Consider the following 25,245-nt stretch of genomic DNA (forward strand, 5'->3'; position numbering starts at 1 on the left):
AAAAATATTCATAATCTGAATATTCTCTCTCTAGAATATTTTCTCTCTCTAGGTTAAAACAGTTAGAAACAAGGCCTTTATATTTCTGAAGAGGGATTGATTACAGGGGAAGATGCTAGACATCAAAAAGGGGTTGGGGGAGGAATCTTACATTAGCCGTTTCCTCAGCAACCTTGCTGCTATGAACCTTATTCATGTCTACCTATTACCAAGGCAAGTTCTTTTCTTGAAGTTCCTATCTCTCTTATCGGATCCTGGTTTTATTTTTTTACTTTTTCATAACAACCCTTAAGCATGTTAGCATATGTAGCCCACTTTAAAAACAACATTTTTTCCTCTTCAAGATTGGCACCAATTCATTGATTTGCTCTGCTTGGTTGACCAACTCTTGGAGTTGAGCTTTGAGATGTGTTATTTGAGTATTATATTGGTCAATGACTTGTTACTTGTCTAGTTTCTTTTGTTTGTAAAATTCTACAACCGTTTGGTTTAGTACCCTTGTCAATTCTAAAAGTTGTAGCCATGATTCCTCCTCTACTTGTTCTGTGTCCAGTCCAAATAGAGTGACTACCTGCTCTTGTACTTGTTGTACTTTAGGGTTTAGGACTTCCTTTTCAATCCTTTTCTTATTTATCTCAGAGGTTCATAGAATTTTGACACTTCTTCAAGCATTTGAGTGGTTATCCCTAAATCAATTTTTCTCTTGCCTTTAGGGTCAGCTATTGCTGTTGTTCGTTTGATGCGGACTGTGCTTGTGGTGGAGAGATTACAATAGGGGTTTCCATACACATGGATTAAGACTCACCATGTTGGTTGCTTCTACCCTGAGAGCCTTGATCGCCTTGGTCTTGCCTTGAGCTTCTTCTTGTAGGAGAGTAGGAATGTTGACACCCTCTTCTTTAAGGATCTTTCTAGCCCCATAATCTAGAACTTGTTGTAGAAGATAGAAATTACCAATTGTATACTTATGGTCTAGTTGTGAGAATAGGGTCATAGTAAGGATTCCAGGAAGTTTCCATCTGTTCCAAGCTAGTTGCCTTTAACCTCTCCATCACACCATCTTCCTTAAGAAATGAGTAGCATTTTGGCGCATGGTAGGTAAACAACCAGGGCTCCTTACCTATATTCCTTTGGAACACTCGAACACGTATGCGTTCTCCATTTTTTCAAGCATCACCCAACCAACTAGATGAATAACTATTCTTAGTTACCCACCCCTCAGCATCCTATAACAACCAGGGCTCCTTATCTATATTCCTTTGGAACACTCGAACACGTATGCGTTCTCCATTTTTTCAAGCATCACCCAACCAACTAGATGAATAACTATTCTTAGTTACCCACCCCTCAGCATCCTATAACAACCTATCTGGTACCTTTAGTATTCTCTTTAATTCCTTGGGCTCTTCCTGCTGTTTTAACTCCTTGGAATCAGCACCTCATTTCCTCGTCATTTTTGCATTGGATTCAATACTTTCTTGAGTCTTTGTGGATATTTGATGTGCAAGCAAAACCCCATATCAGTGGTGAATTTAATTTGGTTTGTTATATATATATATATATATATAAAGAATATCAATATACCACTATTACATGCAGTGCAGGGACCTGGTGTCCTAGTGAACTACGCTATACCCTTCCGAAGAGGACAAACTTTTGATTGGAAAATTAATAATATTCTCCATCCGAGGCAAGTTCCAATGGCCCTTTTCCCACTTCCTTGCTTTTGGAAGTGGTGGTCAAAATCCTAGAGGCTAAAGACCCACAAGATGTCCCTCCCCCCTTCCACCACGAGTGTGGATGCCCAAGTGAATGCAAACATCAGCCAAAGAGGGTGGGTACCATTAGTAATTACCAGAATAAATTAGACATGGTTTCCATGGACAAGAATAGTCAGGTTTTTGAAGGTATCAGACTTGAAGGGGCTGAATAAAGCATATGAAGGGTCAGATCTCATTAAAAATAGGGAAGTTCTTAAAAATAGGCAATAGTAATGCATATTCTGAATTGATAGAATAGAAGACAAAAAATTTGTCAACTTCTATGAGAGAGGAAGAATTGTGAAATTAGGAGTGCAGGCAGTCCATTTAGACCAAAATCAGTCTTTAAGGTTCCAAAAAGTCAAAATGATTGTCAGGTGGCCCAGCTACCTAGTGTAGCCCATAGAAGGACTTGTCAGAATGGCTCAAGGACCTAACCCCCTGTCCAAGAGATGGAAAGGATCTATTAGCAACAATCCGGATAAGATTTGGGTAAATACAACCTAAACTAGGACATAATTTAAGTTGCTCAACCATATGCGCATGAACCTTCTTTTTGTCAAAAGCAAGTACTTACCTATGTCGGATTTGAACACAAGAAGGTGCTACCCTTAAGCTAATTGAATGAGGCACAAGTGTACTAAATTTTGTTGGGAAAAGCATAATGAGTGATAATAAAAGCTTAATGAGATCATGGAGTGATGAAAGAGCTATGGTGGTTCAAGATAAGCCATGGTGGTCACATGAACAAAAGTGTAATTAACTAGTACTTAATCCAAGATTAAGAGAGCATAATGACAGCACAATAAGGAGCATCACATAGCATATAAAATTCGTGTTTTTCTCATTAGGAGGGCCACCATTTTATAGCCAAAGTGTACATGCTTGAATGACATCATTGCTTACATCTCATCAAGAGCATCCAAGGCCATCTCCCCCCACATGGCTCCCTAGAATATAGCCTCCATGGAATCTTTTGAAACTCGCCTACTTCAAGTGGGGTTTGACCCTTACATTCACCTGGATTCTCTTCACATTACATGGTCCTTTTACATTTTATTGAGTGCTTTAACCTTAGACCATGACATTGATCATAAATTCCAACATATTCCAATAAATTTCATGCCAAGGCAGTCCCTAAGTCAGGATATTTTAACAAAATACAAGTTTTTGCATATTGCGATAATATTTTGAAAGTCTCCCTGTATTTTGGACAAAATTTTAATTTTTACTTTTCCAAAGAAGCATAATTTTATAATTGATGACAAAAAGGGAAGGAATAACTTACCCAATTGGAATCAGGCTAATCAGTTAATTCTAAAATAAACACAATTAATGCCTGAAAAGCATGAGTATTATACAAAAAAGTAATAAATTCAATATAAAAAGCACCGTAAATGCATCATGCAAGCCCTATTTCCGATTAAAAGATACTAATTATGACTCAATTCCGTCTTAGATTCATTTCAGCCTGATATCTATGCATCTCTGGCAAAGAAATCAAAAAAATTAGCAAAAGCACATAAAAGCATAGTTTTCAGGTTACCCCAGAGAGATTGTGAGAGTACCGGGTGATTCAACTTGGTGAAAATGGTGAGAGAATCCCTCATAAGAAAATAGTGTTTCTCCTCAGCCCCCTTTGCTTCAATTTGTAACAAAAATTGCTTTCTTGGTGTGCGAGCAGTCCCAAGCTTGTTTGGTAGCTGACTAATACGGGCTCGCATGCGGTAGAAAACCCATAGAAACAAGGGAGATGAAGGGGATCAAGTAAAACATTTTGTTTTGGCTCTATGTAAGGGAGTTTTAGCAAATAAAAGCTCAATTACATACATAAATAGCTTTTATGTTTAAAAATAAGCAAAAATCTCAAAAAAGCATGAAAAATTACCAAAAATAGTTGGAAAATCATCAAAGTAATCTGAAAGCTAGAAATCATATTTGGCCACTAATTAAGCTCAAGAAATAAATAATTTTCCTAATTATTCCCAAAAATTATGCTAAATTTAGCAGACACTAAATTTCGTTGAGACTGTCAAGTGACCAATACTAATGAGATTTTCGGTGTGCATAGCTCTTGATGAGTAGACTCTAGATATGAAATCTTGCATCCATTGGAGATCTGTAACCAGCCTAAAATAGTAGTTTCCTCATCCACTACCTATTATGGACCAATAGTGAAAGATGAGTCTGATGGTCTATTGGCATGGTCTGAAACTATGGTTAATTATTCCACATGGGTCCAAGATTTGATATATCAATGAAGTCTGCATCGAATATGTACTGGACAAGATTATGTTCACTTTTAAGAGCATATGGGCCTTTCTTAGGTATGCTGAATTCGAGGTCTGGCTCATATTTACATCACAGCACCCGAGTTGCCTGTGTAATACTATTTTAAGTATGTAAACACAGTCAGAACAATTGGGGGTTTGACACCGAGAAAGTTCACAGTACAATTTTTATATGTGCAAGACCATGTCAGATTCTGACTATGTCTGCCTACTAAAAACAGCAAACACATACCCCTACCTGGTATGTAGCATGAAGATTGAAAATTTTACCCGCGGCACGCTCTGATTGTTGTAGAAACATGGGTGCATGTGTCAGATGATATTCCTATAGGTCGATGTACTAACTAGGCATATACTAGGTCTTATCTGCATCCGAGGTCAGTAGGCCTCTCTTTTTTCCAAACGTGTATAGTTTCTAGATCACTTGTTTTTGAAGTAGGTATGTTGTCTGTTAGATGCACAAACAATGTCCGATGAGGTCAAAGTTTGATATGCCAGTGCTTTAGTATATGTGATGAAGCTCTGTGCATGAGCCCCTATGCTTTGGTATATGTGATGAAGCTCTGTGCATGAGCCCCTAGAATTTGGTAAGTTCTAAGGTGATGTTTTTCCAAAACATGGACCCCTGTATGCCTATGTTTGTGGCATCACATCAAATCTTTGCCCGGGAGCATTATAGACAAGCTACTTTTGGTGCCAAACTTGCCCGGACCAGTATGGGGTTTGACATGCTTGTAGTCATGGCAATGGACTACCTATGTATGTGAGAGCCTATATAGCAAACAGAGGTCAATAAGGGCCATGTAGAAGCAAATGTGAACCCCTTCAGGGGAGGACAACAACAACTGGTGAAAACAATGCCCCCATGTGTACGTGAAACCTTCTGGAGGTGGTTTGACTTGGGTAGAATGCTTAGAATGGGTCAAAATTTGAAATATCGGGCCCTAACACCCTATTATCTGATTTTACTTGTATGGATTCCACAAATAGAAGAATTTGACTTTTTCTATTTTGAGCATGTTCCCATGGGCCAAATGTCATAGAATAGAAACCAGGGATGGTTCTTGCCACCCTAAACAAGTGTACAAGATTTGGTTCAAATTCGGTGTCAAATCTGAGGTCATATTATGTGTTGATGTAAACAGGCTCTATGCCAGACAATTATTAAAAATAGACCTTACATTGTTCCAACCCTTACCCAACTTGGTATAGAGAAGACACATTCCATAATCCTCATGTGAAATCTCACTAAAAACGGCCAAGCATAAGGCCAGTATCCAGAGTATGCCCTAAATTAGATCCCAGAACCAAATATTTGGTTGTGTGAACAGGAACTTAAGAGAGCAGCTCCAATTGGCACTTGGCCAAATTGGGTCAAGCTTTGTATAAGGTTGAGCAGGGATGTTGTAAACTCATATTCAAGAGCTTGAAGAATTCGGGCACCATACATCCTACATTTCGGTTAGACAAGATGTACTTTACAAGTATTTAGCCAAGGTACAAAAACATGTTGGAGGCCCAATTGAAATAGTATGAAAACATAGCAAACATTATCAGGATAGACTCAAGACCTAACACCTAGCAAGATTAGTGAACAATTTGGACACGTACCAGAGGGCGCTACCTAATGTTGACCAAAAGACATTGTTTTAAAGCAAACGTGGACCCCTGACCATACCATTTGCAAATTACCCAAAAATGGATGCTTTTTACTTATTTGCAACCCTATTTTAGTAGCTAGCTAATTCGAAAGGGAATTATACTTGATAGGCATGGAAATCTATGTGTAAGGCACATATTTGTATGAGCATAGGGCAATCGGAGTAGACTATGGGCATTACCAAACATGGGCTTTTACTGAGCTGGGGCTGAAAATGATGTATAAGGCCATGTTCCACAGTTTAAAAAGGTCTGTTAGTTAACTAGAACAATTCAAGATTTGGTTTGCCTATAAAATAATAAAAAGACATAATAAAAAGACTTCACATGTACTAGATGGTGAAGCTATTTGATGAGTGGAAGACTACTTTGTTACCTAACGTGGACCCCTAAATTGGGAGCAGTATTACCTGGTTTAAAACCGATAACTTTTATCGGTTTGAAGTTAGAAGCAGGTAGACTATCTGGAATTGAACCAAAGTTGATGGGCATGTGTAGTCGTAGTTGTTTTTCTCTACCATGTATGTGCATGGGGCAATCTGACTAGACTATGGTCCAATTTTTACCAAACATGGGATTTTACTGAGCTAGGGCTGAAAATGATGTTTGGAGTCCTGTTTAGCTATAGAAAAAGTGGGCTTTTACTGAGTTGGGGATGAAAATGATGTATGGGGCCATGCTCGGCTGTAGAAAAAGTGACCTTCCTTTGCCCAAAATAGTTTGAGACCTAGTATGCATCAGAGCAACCATTGGAGTGCTCATACATGATAGGTTGCAAAAAACTAAGGAGAATAGGCCCCTTGTTTTTCAAAACATGTACCCCCTGTGTGGACATCTATTCAAACTAGTTTGATCAAGGTTTTGAAGAGGTCTCCCTGACGACAAATGACCCCCCTATCATTAGTACATGTGAACCAACTCTTGTGTGCCTGTAAAGGGACATGGGTAGGTGAGTTAGGCTAGTTTTTGGGCAATGAATGTGATACAAAGAGAACTAATCGTGAGGATAAAGTTTAATGTTGAGTGACCAAATTTGATGTTAGTTTCAGGTAATAACTTATCCTAAATGTAATTTTATGCATACTCACTTCATATGTTTTTATGGTAGGTACTTTGTTTCTCGACCAACATAATGCATGATATTTAGGTATAGAAGATGGAGGCTTGAGGTGATTGGTTGAACCTAGATTAAGACACTCGAGATCCTAAGCATTCTACAATGGTGGATGTTAAGGTCAGCTGGGGGGCCATGACACAATTACAATTAGTGTGGAGGTAAATTTGGCCTCTTGTAGTTCACATTAGATGGTAGAAAGGTCAAGTGTAGATGCAAGAACTCCATACTCTGTGCACAATGGATTGCTTCCCATATTCTTAAGATTGTGGAATCCTTGTAATGAGCATCTGGCTATTTTTTAATTAATGGAAAGAATTGTCATTAGGAAGTGAATGGGGTCTTCTTGGGCCCTTTAATTTGCCCAAGCCTAATCAAGGTGATTAAGGAATAGCCAAATGGGGGGTTGCCATGTGGACTGAAATGTTGGGTTTTTAAGAGAGGTGTAAGAGTGGTCAAAGGGTGCACTTTTTCCCCAAAAAGGGGGGGGGGGGGGGGGGGGGGGGGGGGGGGGGCAATTTTACAATTTTCGGACTACATACAAGCTCCGATTTGAGCGGAGATTACAGATCCATGATCTACGCATCAAGAGCTTTCCATAGATATGTTACATGATATGGTTTTATCCGCTAGATTTTAAATTCCATTTTCCCCCCAAAATTCAAATTCAAATAAAGTAGCCGTTTTGAAGCTTCTAATTAGAAAACATTTCTTCTTAAGAGAAAAGGTTTGACTCCCTTAAATTGCCAAATAAAAGGGCCCAAGAAGCCTTCCATTGAGGTCCTAATGGTTATGAACGATGTTAATGAGCATCTGGCTATTTTTTATTTAATGAAATAAAGTATGTTATGTCTATTCTCTCTAAGTATTTTCAATTTGTGTTATGCGTTTTTTTTATAATGTTAAAGTTCTAGTCTTAATATAAGATATTTTTAACTATAAATGTAAGCATTAGTATGAATAAGTATTAGTATAATTATTTGTAACTATATTAATATTAATATAAAAAACTATAACTATGAGTGAATAAATATTAAAATGAACTATGTTATGAATTTTGTTAATGAACATCCTTGTAATGAGCATCTTGTTGAGATGTCAAGCTCAATACGAGCTGACACTCATGATGCACCTGGGTGACCGTTTCACATTTACAACACTGGCGTGTTTGGTAACTGGCATGATGGATCTTTGCCAATGATTCTATAGCTGTACTACACCTACTTAGTCCAACCGAGTTATGGCACACTTGTATTGCCAGCTCACCTATTCAGCATGTTCAGATTATTACACTCATACATAGAGCTCTAGTACTTATGTTAGGTTTTAATACAAGGTACTCTAGTACTTATGTTTGGTAGCTCTCACACAATGGATCTTTGCCAGTAATTCTATAGTTGGGCTACACCTACTTAGTCCCCAACCGAGTTATGGCACACTTATCTTGCCAGCTTACCTATTTAGCATTTTCACATTATGGACCGCTTGTACATAGTACGCTAGTACTTATGTTAGGTTTTCACTTATTTTTGTAGCTTTCTTTTAAGAGTAAGAATAAGAAGAAAATTTTAGCCTTCCATCCTAGTGTGTGTCATCCATTGTTATGTGAGTGTGTGTGCTTGTAAGAGCTCAAGATCTCTCTCTTCCCCTAATCTTCTCACAACTTGCTATTTTGTATTAAGAAAATAAACTACGTTATATCTATTCTCTAAGTATTTTTAATTTATGTTATGGTTTTTTTAATGTTGAAGTTTTAGTCTTAATATAAGAATTTTTAACTACAAATATAAGCATTAGTATGAATACGTATTAGTAAAATTATTTTTAACTATAAATATTAATATTAATATAAAGAAAACTATCACTACAATGAATAAGTATTAGTATAAGTATAATGATATTTTTAACTATAAATATAAATATAAAGAAAACTATAATGATACATATATTAAGTATTAAATATTTTAAGTGTAAAGATAACTTTAACTATAAGTATAAAGATAAGTTTATTGTAAGTGTAAATAATAGTAACTAGAGCTCATATTGTATTCTCTTACTCTCTACTAGCTTTTCTACTCTCCTTAGCTTTCCTAGCACTCCCTCTCAATGGCTCCTCAGGATGCTTTTGCTAGTGGATCTCTAGCACTCGATATGCTCACCTTGGAGACTAGATCTACCTGAGGTTTTATAAGACCATTGAGCAAGAGAGCTTGTTTATCGCTCTAGAGCCTACAAGCATAGTGCATGCTATGTTTTGCATGAGATTTGATAATATCACATTCTCCATCCCTAACCCTACCTCTCATTGGATACCTTTGGACTTCCTCTTCTCCATGAAGAGTGGAGATATCCATAAGGAGGTGGACAAGAGAGCACTAGCACATCTCCCCACATCTTCCCATAACCTCCACTCCTACCTCCAAAGAGCCGATCTCAATCGATCTAATCAAAGGAGATATTTCTTTTGCTATTTACATTTTGTGCTATGCTTTTGAGGAGACTACTAAAAGAATGATTGTGGAGATGATGAGCACCATCTAACATACATAGAGAGGATGCCAGTAGAGATGGTTCTTGACCTTCACAAGGAGGCAGTGTAGAGCTCTTGACTTGACTTGACAGCCCTCCAACAGTAAGCATGCTTTCCTTTAGTGATGACCCATGTCTTGCATCATTGAGTGCCATCACCATAGATGGTGTGGAGTATCTAATCTTGCAAGATGTGCTTGAGGTCTTGGACATGTGGGAGGAGGAGCTCTACTATGTGCTCATCCGAGATGCTAGCCATTACTTCTTTGAATTTGATGTCAAAGATATTCCACCTCTCAGATCAGCGACATCGAATGATAAGATGACACCAGCATGCACGGATGTATCTATAATCATCCAAGTTCAGGAGATCTTGCTAATGTTTCCCCCAAGGATAATATCTTGGATGCGGAGTTCAAAAAGTTGCCAGAAGTCCTCTTTGGATCTCGACCAAACATATGATGTGCCAAAGAAGCTTCTAGATGATGCGAAGCTAGTTTTGTTTATGCTGACCTCGATGCACCAATCGCGAAAGAAAATAATGAAGCGAAGAAGGTTTTTTTAGATATGACCATGGCGCACCATTAGTGGTAACCGAGGATCAAATCCATGGTGAGATAATGGTGGTTACCAAGGATTGATGAGATGAGACCATGGCGGGTTAATCATAGTTACCGAGGGTTTTGAAAAGAGAGTAACTTATTTTGACATTTTATGTATTGGAGACACTTCTAAATGAATTGATGAGATGAGACCATGGTGGGCCAATTATATTTACCGAGGAATTTGGAAGGAGAGTAACTTATTTTGACATTTTATGTATTAGAGACACATCTAAATGGTTTGACATGAGTTGTTTTCTTTATTTTGATTGGATAAAGACCTCTTTATTGATGGTGTACCTCATCTCTATGTTTGTATGTTTGTTGAAGTGCTGGCTAGGAGGCTTGGGTGAGAAACCCCATAACCCACATTTAATTGAAATCGGATTCCATAACTATGTGGTTGGGTAGTGGCTAACCCATGGGCCAAAAGAGGTTAGGCATGGCCACTTGATCTAATAAATGTTTTCATAAGGGAATTGAGGGTTTGAATAGATTAAAGTTTAAAATATTTTATATTTGACCATAGTTTAATAATTAATCTTGGAGATTTATTTATATTGGTGGTTGCTCTCTTCTTGAGCCTCGGGGAGCGCTCGAGTAATCAACCTTCACATCATAGAGGTTGTAGAGGAAATCCCTACAATTAGTGACAACCCAGAGGAATCTCCCTCTTTTCTTAGACAAGGGTATTTCCTAGTCAAGCATGCAAAGCTGATGGATAACCTTTGCCTAGGATATCGTAGTAGGGAGAGGCTACGAGTGAGTTACTCTACCCGAATAAGAATAGCTTCCATTGGATTTGATAGCATAAATAGAGAGGTCTCACACATCAAACGACTCCTCAAAATTCAACCCTTCACTATCATTTCCCTTCTCCTTTTTCTTCTTCTCGTAGTACCACTTCTTAGCTTTCTCCTACAAGGCATGAAGAAATTAATTTGCAAACTTTTTCCTCTCAATGCCTTTTAGTCAAGCTACCTCTAAAATTCTTAGATACGAATTCTTGGATCTTTCTTTTTATCACCCTTGTATAGAGGTAGCTTGATCTTGATTCGATTTGTTGGACTATGGTTTTCTATCAATTCCCTTTGAATATTGTTCACTTGTGTGTTCATTGATGTGTTGGTGTGCCTCTAACACCCCCTCTAGCTTTTCTACACTTGTGTCATAGTCATCCATTGCTCTGTGTTCTCTTTTCTCTGTCTTATGTCTCCCTAGTCTTTGCTTTTTCTCCTTGGGAGATCTGATATTCGATATCACTACTCCTCGTCCTTTTGTTTCTCTGCCCTCGTGTTTTTCTTTACCCAAGTCTCTCTTTGTTTCTTTTCCTTGAGTTTCTCCTTCCCTCTTAGGTCGACTTCACCTTATGTCTTCTTCTACCTTCAAGTCTTCTCTCTTGGAGTATTTTCTCCTTGAGTGCACCCTCAATACCTAGGCTAATGTAGGTATTTCTCATCCACTTCTATGCTTCCCTACTCCATAATTGTCTAGTCCAAACTAAGTTTATTAATGCTTGTAGCTCATGTGTGTAAATGCTTATAATATACTAGGAATCTTAAGAATTGCTTCACAAATTGAATTGGACCTTGCATTTACAAATCTTGTATCAGTAGTTTGGTGATTGATACTCCTCAACAAGATCGCCAAATATGGATGGTGCAAACTATGGATACCTCCACTCACCCCTCAAGCACTTACATTGAGATATATATACTTATTACTCGGAGCAAGTAAGAGAGATGAGAAGTTCAAGATTGCACACATTCACGAGCCTGAGAAGATAGATAGCACAACTTGCATTTGTATTCATCATGCTTGCAAGAGTTACTAAGTACTAAGCTATATGGTAATACACAAGAAGACTCAAAAGGATTGTCCTTTTCTCAAAGATACAAATGACTAGAGACGGTTTAAATGATAGAAAGCATCCTATCTATAGCTTTTACAAGTACAAGGTGAAAGTGTTGTTGTAACAACCAGTTTGCCAAGTGTCATCACCCAATTACTCCTAGGCTTCGAGAATCCTGATGCTCTCATTACTCATTGTTGATTGGTTCATGGTATCACATTCCAAGATGAACAATTACCCTGCCTATGTTGTTGAAGGCATCAAAACAGTATGATAATTTGCAATAAAACATAAATGAATGCATTCATTCACTTGATGATGATGCGGAGAAGAGTGGTGCTATGTAGAGCACTAAATAAGAAACACAAATCTTGCCCCTACTTAGTGACCTATTCACACACTTTCTACTATGCCCTAATTAGCAACCTCCCCACTACACCTAATAAGCACATAGCTAATGTCTTCGCATGTGGATCATGTGGCATCAATTGGGCATTTGATTACGATCTAAAACTATGGCTTACCCTTACATCATGCCCTAATTAACAACCTCCCCACCACTACACCTAATAAGCACATAGCTAATGTCTCTGCATGTGGATCATGCGGCATCAATTAGGCATTCGATTAGGATCTAAAACTATGGCTTACCCTTACACCATGCTTGTGTGTAACTTGCAACCATAATATTCACAACTATGGCCTGCCCTTACACCATGCTCTTCCTACCACTGGGTGGGTCTTCAATTTGTGTACCTTGCAACAAATCTCTGCGTAGTTAGATAACATGCAATCACTTGTGGCTTTTCTCCTCCTTGAGCCCATTAAATGTGTGTAATGTCAAGCATCTACCATCCTTTGTGCACATTTCTCATTATCAAAACACCCGGTTGAAGCAACTACAGTGCAGGTTCTAGAACCTTGACCCAAGTCCACCAACGGCTATCCTTAGGATAGATAGATTTGCACTTGTTTAGACAACACCCCCCCCCAAACATTTTCTTCTTGAACTGCATCATGACCGCTTTTTACAATGCATTCAATGTCACACATGAAAACATCCATGCAACCCATGATTTCATGTTCAAATGCACCGATGTGTCATCTAGTAAGAAACAATCTACGGCAAGAAATCGACCTTGAGGGATGAAGCATGCCTAAATACAAAACTAAGGATCAACAGAGGCTCTTCTGATAATGTGATCAGAATATCCATAAGAGAAGAGCCACAAAAGAGGCACCAGATCCCTAATACGCACATCTGTCTGCTTGCTTTTTAAATGAGGGTTAAACTACATCGCAATCTTAAAATCCTCATGCCTCATGGAAACCTAATTTATTGCTAAATCCATGTTTAACCAGAGAATCTATATGTTGCAAAATAGGAGAAATTATGGCACAATCAAACTATGTCCCTCTGAAAGAGACAAGATGGGGATATGGTGAAGGAAAGAAGTTAAAGCAAAATAATGGTGTGTTAACCACTCTATAGGCTGCCATGGTTTCACCCACACGACCTACCATAAGGCACTTTGCTATCTTATCTACTTGAGCGGGCACTTATCCTTTATTAGACAACACTAGAATATATAAAGCAGCCTTACCTTGAGCTTAATGTCAAATAGAGAAAGTTTGAGGAAAGAGACAAGATGGGGATATGGTGAAGGAAAGAAGTTAAAGCAAAATAATGGTGTTAATCACTCTATAGGCTGCCATGGTTTCACCCACACGATGTACCATAAGGCACTTTGCTATCTAATCTACTTGAGCGGGAACTTATCCTTTATTAGACAACACTGGAATATATAAAGCGCCCTTACCTTGAGCTTAATGTCAAATAGAGAAAGTTACTTAAGACTAGTAATAGAGGCTATACCATTTTTAAGTTGGCTGGCCCCATGTAAAAACTAGTCACTTGTATATAACTTATTTTTTACAATAAAAAAATAAACAATTATTCCCTTGCAATAGCGTACTTGTGAGCTCCCCTTCTTCTCTACTCTTGCTTTCTTGAATCTTGCATGCTTTGTAGATTGTAGGTTTTTGCTTGCATTAGCTTCCTCTTCATACCATCGTAAGGATCATCTCTATTTACCTCCATCTAGATGAAGAGAGCTCTCCCTTCACTCCATCGGTAAGAAGCATTCCAATTTGACAATAGAGTGAGGATGCGAGACAGACAAGCTAGTGCACCCACATAGGAAAGTTGGAATTCCAGCTCTAAGGCAAGTCCTAACGACGCTAAGGGAAGCTCTGGACTTGAGCATAGCCTAGGGCTTCGCTCTGTTCATCTATCCATTCCAAAGCTACCGGTGTCTATTAGGAGGTCACACCCTAAAATATGGTTTTGGAGTCTTGGATGTGTTAGGTTGTTGTTTTTGGGTTTGATTTGAAGTTTATTTGCATTAGGGCATTCTATTTTTCATATCTTGGAAGGGAAAAACCCTAGTTTCTTGGTAATTTGTATGATTTTGAAGTCCACATTAAACCAAGGAATAGCTTAGCAATTATGGTTAGGAGTGAAATTCACTCTAAAAATATAAGCATTAAGCTCCATTAGGTGTGGATTAGAGTGGAATGGTTAATTTTTGTTCATGCATTAAATCATAAATTTTCATGCATTGTTGGAATTAAAAGCTTAGAAGAATGCAAAACCAATAAAAAAAAGATTAAACACTTGCATAACCACCATTAACTAGGATAAGGATCTTTTAATCGGGTGGTTGCAAGATGAGGTACTCACTTTCATTCACTCTCTCTAAAATTGGGACATCGACGCAACTCGGGCGGAGTACCTCGATCGTGATATCGCCATCAATTAAAACACGACACGTGCCTCCCAAGCCTAAAGCGACATATCTCGAGCGAGATACCAACCATCGCCACGCCAGCAGGTCCGGGTTTCAAGTCATCATCCATGTCACCAGTACAAGTCACCGCCCACCACACTATCTCGATCGAGATATGCATGCCACTCGGATCCACGTCAATGCCACGGTGGATCCCCTTGGACATCCCACTCAGATGTACATTCAGCATATTCAATGAGGCCATCTCCAACACATATCTCGAATGAGATATTGAAATATAATCTCGACCATTGAAATATCTCGTTATAGATATAGAGATGTAATCTCATCCATCCACATATCTCATTCAAGATAACAAGATGAAATCTAAGCCGTTCAAAAACCGCGAACGAGATACATCTACACAATCCGACCTGTCCATTCGTGCACATTTGAAGATACGATCCTAGCCGTTTAAATATCTCAATCGAGGTATGAAGTGAATCTTGACCGTCAAACATACCTCGATCGGGATAATGACCCAAAATCTAAGCCGTCCATGTACCTTGGACGAGATACTTAATTCAAATGGCAAGCGTCGATCCTTCACCAACCCTAAAATCAAATGCGTATCTTGGCCATTTGTCTCACTAACCCTAATATTGCATGTACATCCCCGAAGTGTACATCTTGCAAACCCTAAAATGCATGCCTTCGAACCTCGATCGAGGTTATAAAACCGGAATGTTTTTTTTGCCTCATTTGTCACACGTTGTTTTCACTCTCCTTGCTCTCTTGATTTGGATTAGCATTAGTGGGCTCCATAGCATTGTTTTGTAGCTTCATTAGTGCTACTTAGCACACTAAGCATTGGACCTTTCTTGGCCTTTCATATTGACCTGCCCGTTTGTGTTAGGCTTAGGTTTTAGCATGGAGTCATGCGAGGAAGGCCACGAGGAGGGCCGCTCGTCTATTGTGAACCTCATCGCGGAGATAGACCGCAAAATAGCGGCTATTCGTAGGACTGCTAGAGACACATCGTCTACATTAAATATTGTGTCAGACTTGGAGGCAATGCCATCGTCCCTTCGTAGCCTTCACGATATTGTTTATATAGATGAGTGGATAGCCCACCATCGCACTGCTCCTGTGTCGCATATAGATGAGTGGATAGCCCACCATCGCACTGCTCCTGTGTCGCATAGCCTGAACGTCAAGTCTGTGATCTTGGTCCGATTAGGGATGGAGCCTACTTGGATCTTTTCCTCGATAGCCATGGGATGAGGCATGGGGCGAGCAAGCCCCTTACTATTTCGCGATGTTCGCATCCTTGTATGGCGGCACATATCTATAGTCGATATGTTGCCGCATATGGGAGGATGCCGAACAACCGCTAGATTCCCATATACTTCGCAAAGCAATTATATGCGGAGTTTGTCTTTAGGGGAGGAGGTGGGTTACACTAGCCATCGGCCTGGTGGCGGTGCTGGTCGAGACCGTCTCCAGGACCAGGGTAGGCGGCCTCCAGCACCCCTTCATGTAGCTACTACAGATCCGGCAATTGTGCTTATGTCGACGGTCGAGGCTCTTGGCACCCAGGTTGGCATCGACGTACCGAGTACCATGGAGAGCATCCAGCACGTGGTACGCTTGTTCTCACGATCGATACCGATGACAGATGTCGAGGTATTTACATATTTATTACTTCTTAAGTTTTTTCATAGTCATTTGTTTACATGTTTATATGTACTTTTCTATATTTTCATGGTTTATTGTGTCACGTAGGGTCTCACACCTACCACTGAGAGAGTCTCACTCAGGAGTTGATAGAGGCGAGAGAAGAGATTGACCACCTTAGGGCTGCATTGCAGACGGCAGAGGCAGCTACTGCAGGCACGGCATGCGAGAGAGTCTGACATCCAGCAAGTAGGTTTCTCTTGTACGTAAAAGAGTTATAATTAAGGTCCAAAGTTATAAATTTCTTTAAGTAATACCTAATCAGAGAGACTAATCAATTATTTGTATGCTTTACTTTTTGAGTAGGCTCGGACTGAGGTAGAGAGTTTTAGAGCTGAGGCAAAGCAACACATAATTATGGAGCGGATTGCACAACATAGGGCAGAGCAGTTCATGCTGCATGTTAGTAAGTTCTGCATATCCTCAGACATAGCAGTGCCTTACTTGCCTCTATATACACGGCTTATTTACAGAGGTTTTTCGATGACCTCTCCCTCAGGATGCACCACCTTTCCTCCGTGATACTTGTTGCGCTCTGTCTCGAGGACATTGACAGTACTGGTGGATATGCTTTGGGATGTGGACATTTTTTCCATTTGTCTTGCATCACCCAGGAGCTAGTACGCTTCTTAGCATGTCTCTCTTGCCGAGCACGCGTCGACCTAGTGACATACAGAGTTTTGGGCATTGCCGATCTTCACCCAGGCTTTGCTCGAGTAAATGCTAGGACTGGCAGGCCTCTTGATTTTACCTCAGCTATACTGACTTAGAACTCGACGTCACCAATGACAGAGATTAGGAACCTGAGGTGCCTCCAGAGATTGAGTGGAGTGCACATGAGTTTGATGCAAACCAAAGAGTCCTTCATGAGAGCCAGCTCACAGCATACGAGCGTGTGGGTGGTGCTGGTCCTAGTGGCACCTCGAGTGATGGTGCTAGCAGCAGTGCTGCTTCTCATAAGCAACACAGCAGAGAAGCTTACACGTGCAGAGTGGCAGGCATGTACCATTACACATTACAGATTTTGGGTTTACAGACAAAGATGTCTTACAGTAGCACGATGTAGAGAAAGGGAGAGGGTTGTAGCAACTTATGGGACTCGTGAGATCCCGATTACACCAACACCAGCTTATGATCCTGCCTTTGACCTCCCCGCCATAGATATTCGACGACCCCCGTTGTCGACACAGCATCCTCGACGTACACAGCAGCCTCGACGCGCACGTCGACCAGTGAGAGAACGATTTTGATTGGGCTTCCGTTGATAGTGACTAAACTCAGACTAGCTAAGTTAGCTCACTTACATTGTACTTAGATTTATTGGCAGTGAGACTAATCTCAGAGACTAGTTGGGATAGCTCATTTTCATTATGCTTTGATCTATTGAGTTAGTGGCTAAACCCAGAGTAGCTGGATTAGCTCACATTCTGATGTACTTAGTTGATGTTTATATCATTATGAGCTTTTTCATTATTCAAGATCATTACATTTTAGTTGATGTTCATGGTGTTTTGATTTTTTTAACACTTTGGCTATCATATTGTTTGTTAAAAATTCCCATGCCATCATACCAAAACATGCTCCCATGGGGGACCAAACTTTACAAGCATGTGGGGAGGACCCACCCCCACATGCTTGCAAAGTTTGGTCCCTTCCATCGACGCATGCTTGGGTTAGCAATTAGCGCCCAATACGAATTTTTCAAGTCTCTTAGTGCTTAAGAGGCCATGAAAAATCCCGCTCTTCCCCATGCCATCATACCCAAACATGCTCCGATGGGGACCAAACTTTGCAAAGCATGTGGGGGGGACCCACCCCCACATGCTTGCAAAGTTTGGTCCCCATCGGGCATGGTTGGGTTAGTAATTAACGCCCAGGGTGGATTTCTCAAGTCTGTTGGTGCTTAAGAGGCCATGGAAAATCTGGGTCTTCCCCATATCATCGTACCCAAACATGCTCCAATGGGAACCAAACTTTGCAAGCATGCGGGTGGAACCCACCCCCGCATACTTGCAAAGTTTGGTCTCCATCGAACCATGTTTAAGTTAGAAATTAGCGCCCAGTGTGGATTTTTCAAATCTCTTCTTCCTGCTTAAGAGGCCATGGAAAATCTCGCTCTTCTCCATATCATCGTACCCAAACATGCTCCAATGGGGGGACCAAACTTTGCAAGTATGTGGGGGGGACCCACCTCCACATGCTTGCAAAGTTTGGTCACCACCATTAGAGCATGTTTGGGTTAGCAATTAGCACCTAGTGCGGATTTCTCAAGTCTCTTGGTGCTTAAGAGGCCATGGAAAATCTTGCTCTTCTCCATACCATTGTACCCAAACATGCTCCGATGGGGACCAAACTTTGCAAGCATATGGGAGGGACCTACCCCCACATGCTTGCAAAGTTTGGTCACCATCAGAGCATGTTTGGGTTAGCAATTAGCGCCCAATGTGAATTTTTTAAGTCTCTTGGTGCTTAAAAGGCCATGGAAAATCCTAGTCTTCCCCATACCATCGTACTTAAACATGCTCTAATGGTGACCAAACTTTGCAAGAATGTGGAGGGGGGGACCCACTCCCACATGCTTACAAAGTTTGGTCACCATCGGAGCATGTTTGGGTTAGCAACTAGCACCCAGTGCGGATTTTTTAAGTCTCTTGATGCTGAAGAGGCCATGGAAAAATCCGCTCTTCTCCATACCATCGTACCAAACATGCTCTGATGGAGGCCAGACTTTGCAAACATGTGGGAGTGGGTCACATGGGGGGACCCACCCCCACATGCTTACAAAATTTGATCACCAATCAGAGCATTTCTAGGTTAGTAATTAACGTGGAGTGCAAATTTTTCAAGTCTCTTGGTGCTTAAAAGACCATGGAAAATCCCGCTCTTCCATATACCATCGTACCCAAACATGCTCCGATGGTGAGCAAACTTTGCAAGCATGTCGGGGAGACCCATCCCCACATACTTGCAAAGTATGGTCCCCATCGGAGCATGCTTGGGGTAGCAATTGGCACCTAGTGCGAATTTTTCAAGTCTCTTAGTGCTTAAGAGGCCATGGAAAATCCCACTCTTCCCCATACCATCATACCTAAACATGCTCCGATGGGGACCAAACTTTGCAAGCATGTGGAGGTGGGTCACATGCTTGCAAAGTTTGGTCCCCATATCAGAGCATGCTTGGGTTAGTAATTAATGCCCAAGGCGGATTTTTCACGTCTCTTGGTGCTTAAGAGACCATGGAAAATACAGGTCTTCTCCATACCATCGTACCCAAACATGCTTCAATGGGGACCAAACTTTGCAAGCCTACGACGAGGGGACCCATATGCTTGCAAAGTTTGGTCCCCATCGGAGTATGCTTAGGTTAGTAATTAGCGCCCAGGGCAGATTTTTCAAGTCTCTTGGTGCTTAAGAGGCCATGGAAAATCCAGGTGTTCCCCATACCATCGTACCCAAACATGCTCCAATGGGGACCAAACTTTGCAAGCATGTGAGAGATGGATCACCCCCGCATGCTTGCAAAGTTTGGTCCCCACCATCGAACCATGTTTGGGTTAGTAATTAGCGCCAAGTGTAAATTTTTCAGGTCTCTTGGTGCTTAAGAGGCCATGGAAATCTCGCTCTTCTCCATACCATCGTACCCAAACATGCTCTGATGAAGATCAAACTTTGCAAGCATATTGGGGAGATCCACCTCCACATGCTTGCAAAGTTTGATTACCATTAGAGCATGTTTGGATTAGCAATTAGCACCCAGTGTGGATTTCTCAAGTCTCTTGGTGCTTAAGAGACCTTGAAAAATCCCGCTCTTCTCCATACCATTGTACCCAAACATGCTCCAATAGAGACCAAATTTTACAAGCATGTTCCCATGTTCCCCATACCATTGTACCCAAACATGCTCCGATAGAGACCAAATTTTACATGCATGTGAGGGTAGGAAGTTTGGTCACCATCGGAGCATGTTTGGGTTACCAATTAACGCCCAGTGTGGATTTTTCAAGTCTCTTGGTGCTTAAGAGACCATCGAAAATCTTGGTCTTCACCATACCATCATACCTAAACATGCTCTAATGGTGACCAAACTTTGCAAGCATATGGAGGGGACCCACCCCCACATGCTTGCAGAGTTTGGTCACTATCGGAGTATGTTTGGGTTAACAACTAGCACCCAATGGGGATTTTTCAAGTCTCTTGGTGCTTAAGAGGCCATGGAAAAATCAGCTCTTCCCCATATACCATCGTACCCAAATATGCTTCAATGGAAACCAAACTTTGCAAGCATGTGGAAGGGGACCCACTCCCACATGCTTGCAAAGTTTGGTCACCATCGGAGCATATTTGGGTTAGCAATTAGCACCCAGTGCGAATTTTTCAAGTCTCTTTGTGCTTAAGAGGCCATGAAAAATCCCACTCTTCTGCATACCATCGTACCCAAACATGCTCCGATGGGAACCAAACTTTGCAAGCATGTCGGGGAGACCCATCCCCACATGTTTGCAAAGTTTGGTCCCCATCGGAGCATACATGGGATAGCAATTAGCGCCCAATGCGGATTTTTCAAGTCTCTTAGTGCTTAAGAGGCCATGAAAAATCTCACTCTTCCACATACCATCATACCCAAACATGCTCCAATGAGGACCAAACATTGCAAGCATATCGGGGAGACCCATCCCCACATGTTTACAAAGTTTGGTCCCCATCGGAGCATACATGGGATAGCAATTAGCGCCCAGTGTGGATTTTTCAAGTCTCTTAGTGCTCAAGAGGCCATGAAAAACCCCACTCTTCCCCATGTCATTATACCCAAGCTTGCTCCGATGGAGACCAAAATTTGCAAGCATGTGGAGGAAACCCAGCTCCACATGCTTGCAAAGTTTGGTCCCTATAATCGGTGCATGCTTGGGTTTGTAATTCGCGTCCAAGACAGATTTTTCAAGACTCTTGGTGCTTAAGAGGCCGTGGAAAATCCGGATCTTCCCTATACCATCGTATCCAAACATGCTCCAATGCGGACCAAACTTTGCAAGCATACACGAGTGCGAATTTTTCAAGTCTCTTGGTGCTTAAGAGGTCATGAAAAATCCCACTCTTCCTCATACCATCGTTCCCAAACATGCTCCGATGGGGAGCAAAGTTTGGTCACCATCGGAGCATGTTTGGGTTAGCAATTACAGCCCAATGCGAATTTTTCAAGTCTCTTGGTACTTAAGAGACCATGAAAAATTATGTTCTTCCCCATACCGTCGTACCCAAACATGCTCCGATGGGGACCAAACTTTGCAAGCATGTGGAGGGGACCTACCCTCACATGCTTGCAAAGTTTGGTCACCCCATCGAAGCATGTTTGGGTTAGCAATTAACGCCTAGTGCGAATTTCTCAAGTCTCTTGACGCTTAAGAGGCCATGAAAAATCTTGATCTTCCCATACCATCGTACCCAAACATGCTCCAATAATAAGGACGAAACTTTACAAGCATACGGGAGAAACCCACCCTCACTTGCTTGCAAAGTTTAGTCCCCCCATCGGAGCATGTTTAGGTTAGTAATTAACGCCCCAGTGCGAATTTTTTAAGTCTCTTGATGCTTAATAGGCCATAAAAAATCTCGCTCTTCCCCATACCATCATACCCAAACATGCTCCGATGAGAACCAAACTTTGCAAGCATGTGAGGGAGAGGTGCTTGCAAAGTTTGATTCCCATCGGAGCATGTTTGGGTTAGTAATTAGCGCCCAGTGCACATTTTTCAAGTCTCTTCATGCTTAAGCAACCATGAAAAATCCCGCTCTTCCTTATACCATCGTACCCAAACATGCTCCGATGGGGACCAAACTTTGCGAGCATGTGAGGGTGGGTCCCCCCACATCCTTGCAAAGTTTGCTTTCCAAGAGAGCATGTTTGAATATGATAACATGAGGATTTTCAACAAACAATGTGATAATCGAAGTGTTTAAAAAATCAAAAAATCATTAACATCAACTAAAATGTAATGATCCTCAATAATGAAAAAACTCATAATAATAAAAAACATCAACTAAGTACATCAAAATGTGAGCTAACCCGGTCACTCTGGGTTTAGCCACTAACTCAAAAGATCAAGGCATAATGAAAATGAGCTACCCGAGCTTTTCTGAGGTTAGTCACACCCTCTCTAGCTCTCAATTGCTCTAGAATGCTCTGATGGTCATCCACTCGAAGCAAAAAACGAGGACAAGAACTATGTTTTCGACTGTGTACTCGATCAAGAGTGAGCCTGATGTACCAACCACTAGATGAGAGAACTGAAATGCCTCTAACTCCACTTCCACTGCTGGAACTCAAGATTCCCCCGATAAAGTCAAATCTGTTGGTATAACCGATCCGCCACAATCATGCTATGGACGTCAAAAGAAAACCCATGATCATCCACTGTATCCTGGTCAAGGATGCACTTTGACCTATCAGATAGTAGTCTACTCCCTCGCTATTAACCTCACCACCAATAGCATCAAATACATCACCCTCGTGTAGCTCTGTCAGGTCATCATAGCTAGCCATGATCACAGGACCTGTGTGCTCATTGGACAACACTGGATGTGAAGGGTGCAGATTACACACATTCACGAGCCTGAGCAGACAGATAACACAACTTGCATTTGTATTCAACATGCTTGCAAGAGTTACTAAGTACTAAGCTATATGGTAATACACGAGAAGACTCAAAAGGATTATCCTTTTCTCAAAGATACAAATGACTAGAGACGGTTTAAATGTTAGAAAGCATCTTATCTATAGCTTTTACCAAGTACAAGGTGAAAGTGCCATTGTAACAACCAATTTACCAAGTGTCATCACCCAATTACTCCTAGGCTTCGAGAATCCTGATACTCTCATCACTCATTGTTGATTGGTTCACGGCATCACATTCCAAGATGAACAATTACCCCGCTTATGTTGTTGAAGGCATCAAAACAGTATGATAATTTGTAATAAAACATAAATGAATGCATTCATTCACTTGATGATGATGCGGAGAAGAGTGGTGCTATACAGAGCACTAAATAAGAAACACAAATCTTGCCCCTACTTAGTGACCTATTCACACACTTTCTACTATGCCCTAATTAGCAACCTCCCCACTACACCTAACAAGCACATAGCTAATGTCTTTGCATGTGGATCATGTGGCATCAATTGGGTATTTGATTAGGATCTAAAACTATGGCTTATCCTTACATCATGCCCTAATTAACAACCTCCCCACTACACCTAATAAGCACATAGCTAATGTCTCTGCATGTGGATCATGCGGCATCAATTGGGCATTCGATTAGGATCTAAAACTATGGCTTACCCTTACACCATGCCCGTGTGTAAGTTGCAACCATAATATTCACAACTATGGTCTGCCCTTACACCATGCTCATCCGGGTGGGTCTTCAATTTGTGCACCTTGCAACAAATCTTTGCGTAGTTAGATAGCATGCAATCACGTGTGGCTTTTCTCCTCCTTGAGCCCATTAAATGTGTGTAATGTCAAGCATCTACCATCCTTTGTGCACAGTTCTCATTATCAAAACACCCAGTTGAAGCAACTACAATGCAGGTTCTAGAACCTCGACCCAAGTCCACCAACGGCTATCCTTAGGATAGATAGATCTGCACTTTTTTAGACAACACCCCCCCCCCCCCAAACATTTTCTTCTTGAACTCCATCATGACCAATTTTTACAATGCATCCAATGTCACACATGAAAACATCCATGCATCCCATGATCTCATGTTCAAACGCACCAATGTGTCATCTAGTAAGAAACAATCTACAGCAAGAAATCAGCCTTGAGGGATGAAGCATGCCTAAATGCAAAACTAAGGACGCATATAGTCATCAACACAGGCTCTTCTGACAATGTGATCAGAATATCCATAAAAGAAGAGCCACAGAAGAGGCACCAGATCCCTAATACGCATGTCTGTCTGCTTGCTTTTCCAGTAGTTGAATGAGGATTAAACTACATCGCAATCTTAAAATCCTCATGCCTCGTAATTTACTGCTAAATCCTGATTAAATACCTTGCTTAATCAAAAACCTAATCCAACCTCCGGAGATGAACTCATGCAGTGAGGACGACTGCGCCACCGGCATCTTTGATCTTCTTCTCTGCGAGCTTGGAGAAGCACTTGGCCTTGACGACGAGGGCAGAGGGAGGGGGGTCGCCTTTGCCAAGGACCTTGAAGAAGCCATACTGAGTGACATCAAGCAACGGGGCCTTGCCCTCTGCTGCAGATTTTACCGTTTCCGGCAAGAGGGAGACCACATTGACGATGCCCACCTTGCCGAAGTAGCCCGGGTGGAACTTGTCGAACAGGATGTGGTGATGGTCCTGCATTGCCTCGCCCTCCTGGGTGCTTCCTGTGCTTGCCTATCCTCCCATGGCCCGCACTCACATGACCCCTCTTTTTCCTGTTCTTCTTCAACCTTGTCGTCATCCTGCAGCAACCCTCCTCCTGCTAGAACCCTAATTTGTATGAATTGGGTCTTCACACACATTGGCACAGGTCCGGAGTGCGGTCCTGATTGATGGTTTTGGGCGGACAAGATTGGTCCTGACTGATGGTGTGAATAACTGGAACGGCCTCCACACATTGAACTAAGGAGGCTTCACACATGGGCACAGGTGTGCAGTGTGGACAGGTGTGGAGTGCGGACAAGATTGGTCTTGATTGATGGGCGCAGGTTTTGGGCAGACAAGATTGGTCCTGACTGATGGTGTGAATAACTGGAAGAACGGCCTCCACGCATTGAACCATGGTGTGAATAACTGGAACGGCCACCATGCATTGAACCATGGACACACTGTAAGAAGTGATCAACAAATGATTTTGAGTCTTGGCATAGTGACATGGGGACACATGGGCAATGGTATTTTGG

The 25,245-nt window shown here is 41.3% G+C and overlaps 1 pseudogene; it reads right to left on the reverse strand.

The window, feature by feature from the left end:
* Positions 1 to 24,214: 24,214 nt before the first annotated feature.
* On the reverse strand, positions 24,215 to 24,919 carry LOC147609315 (large ribosomal subunit protein uL15x pseudogene; annotated as a pseudogene).
* Between the last annotated feature and the right edge of the window lie 326 nt (positions 24,920 to 25,245).

The sequence above is a fragment of the Cibotium barometz genome, chromosome 51, assembly GCF_041138505.1.
Source record: "Cibotium barometz isolate CiBa-2024 chromosome 51, ASM4113850v1, whole genome shotgun sequence".
Classification (NCBI taxonomy): Eukaryota; Viridiplantae; Streptophyta; class Polypodiopsida; order Cyatheales; family Cibotiaceae; genus Cibotium; species Cibotium barometz.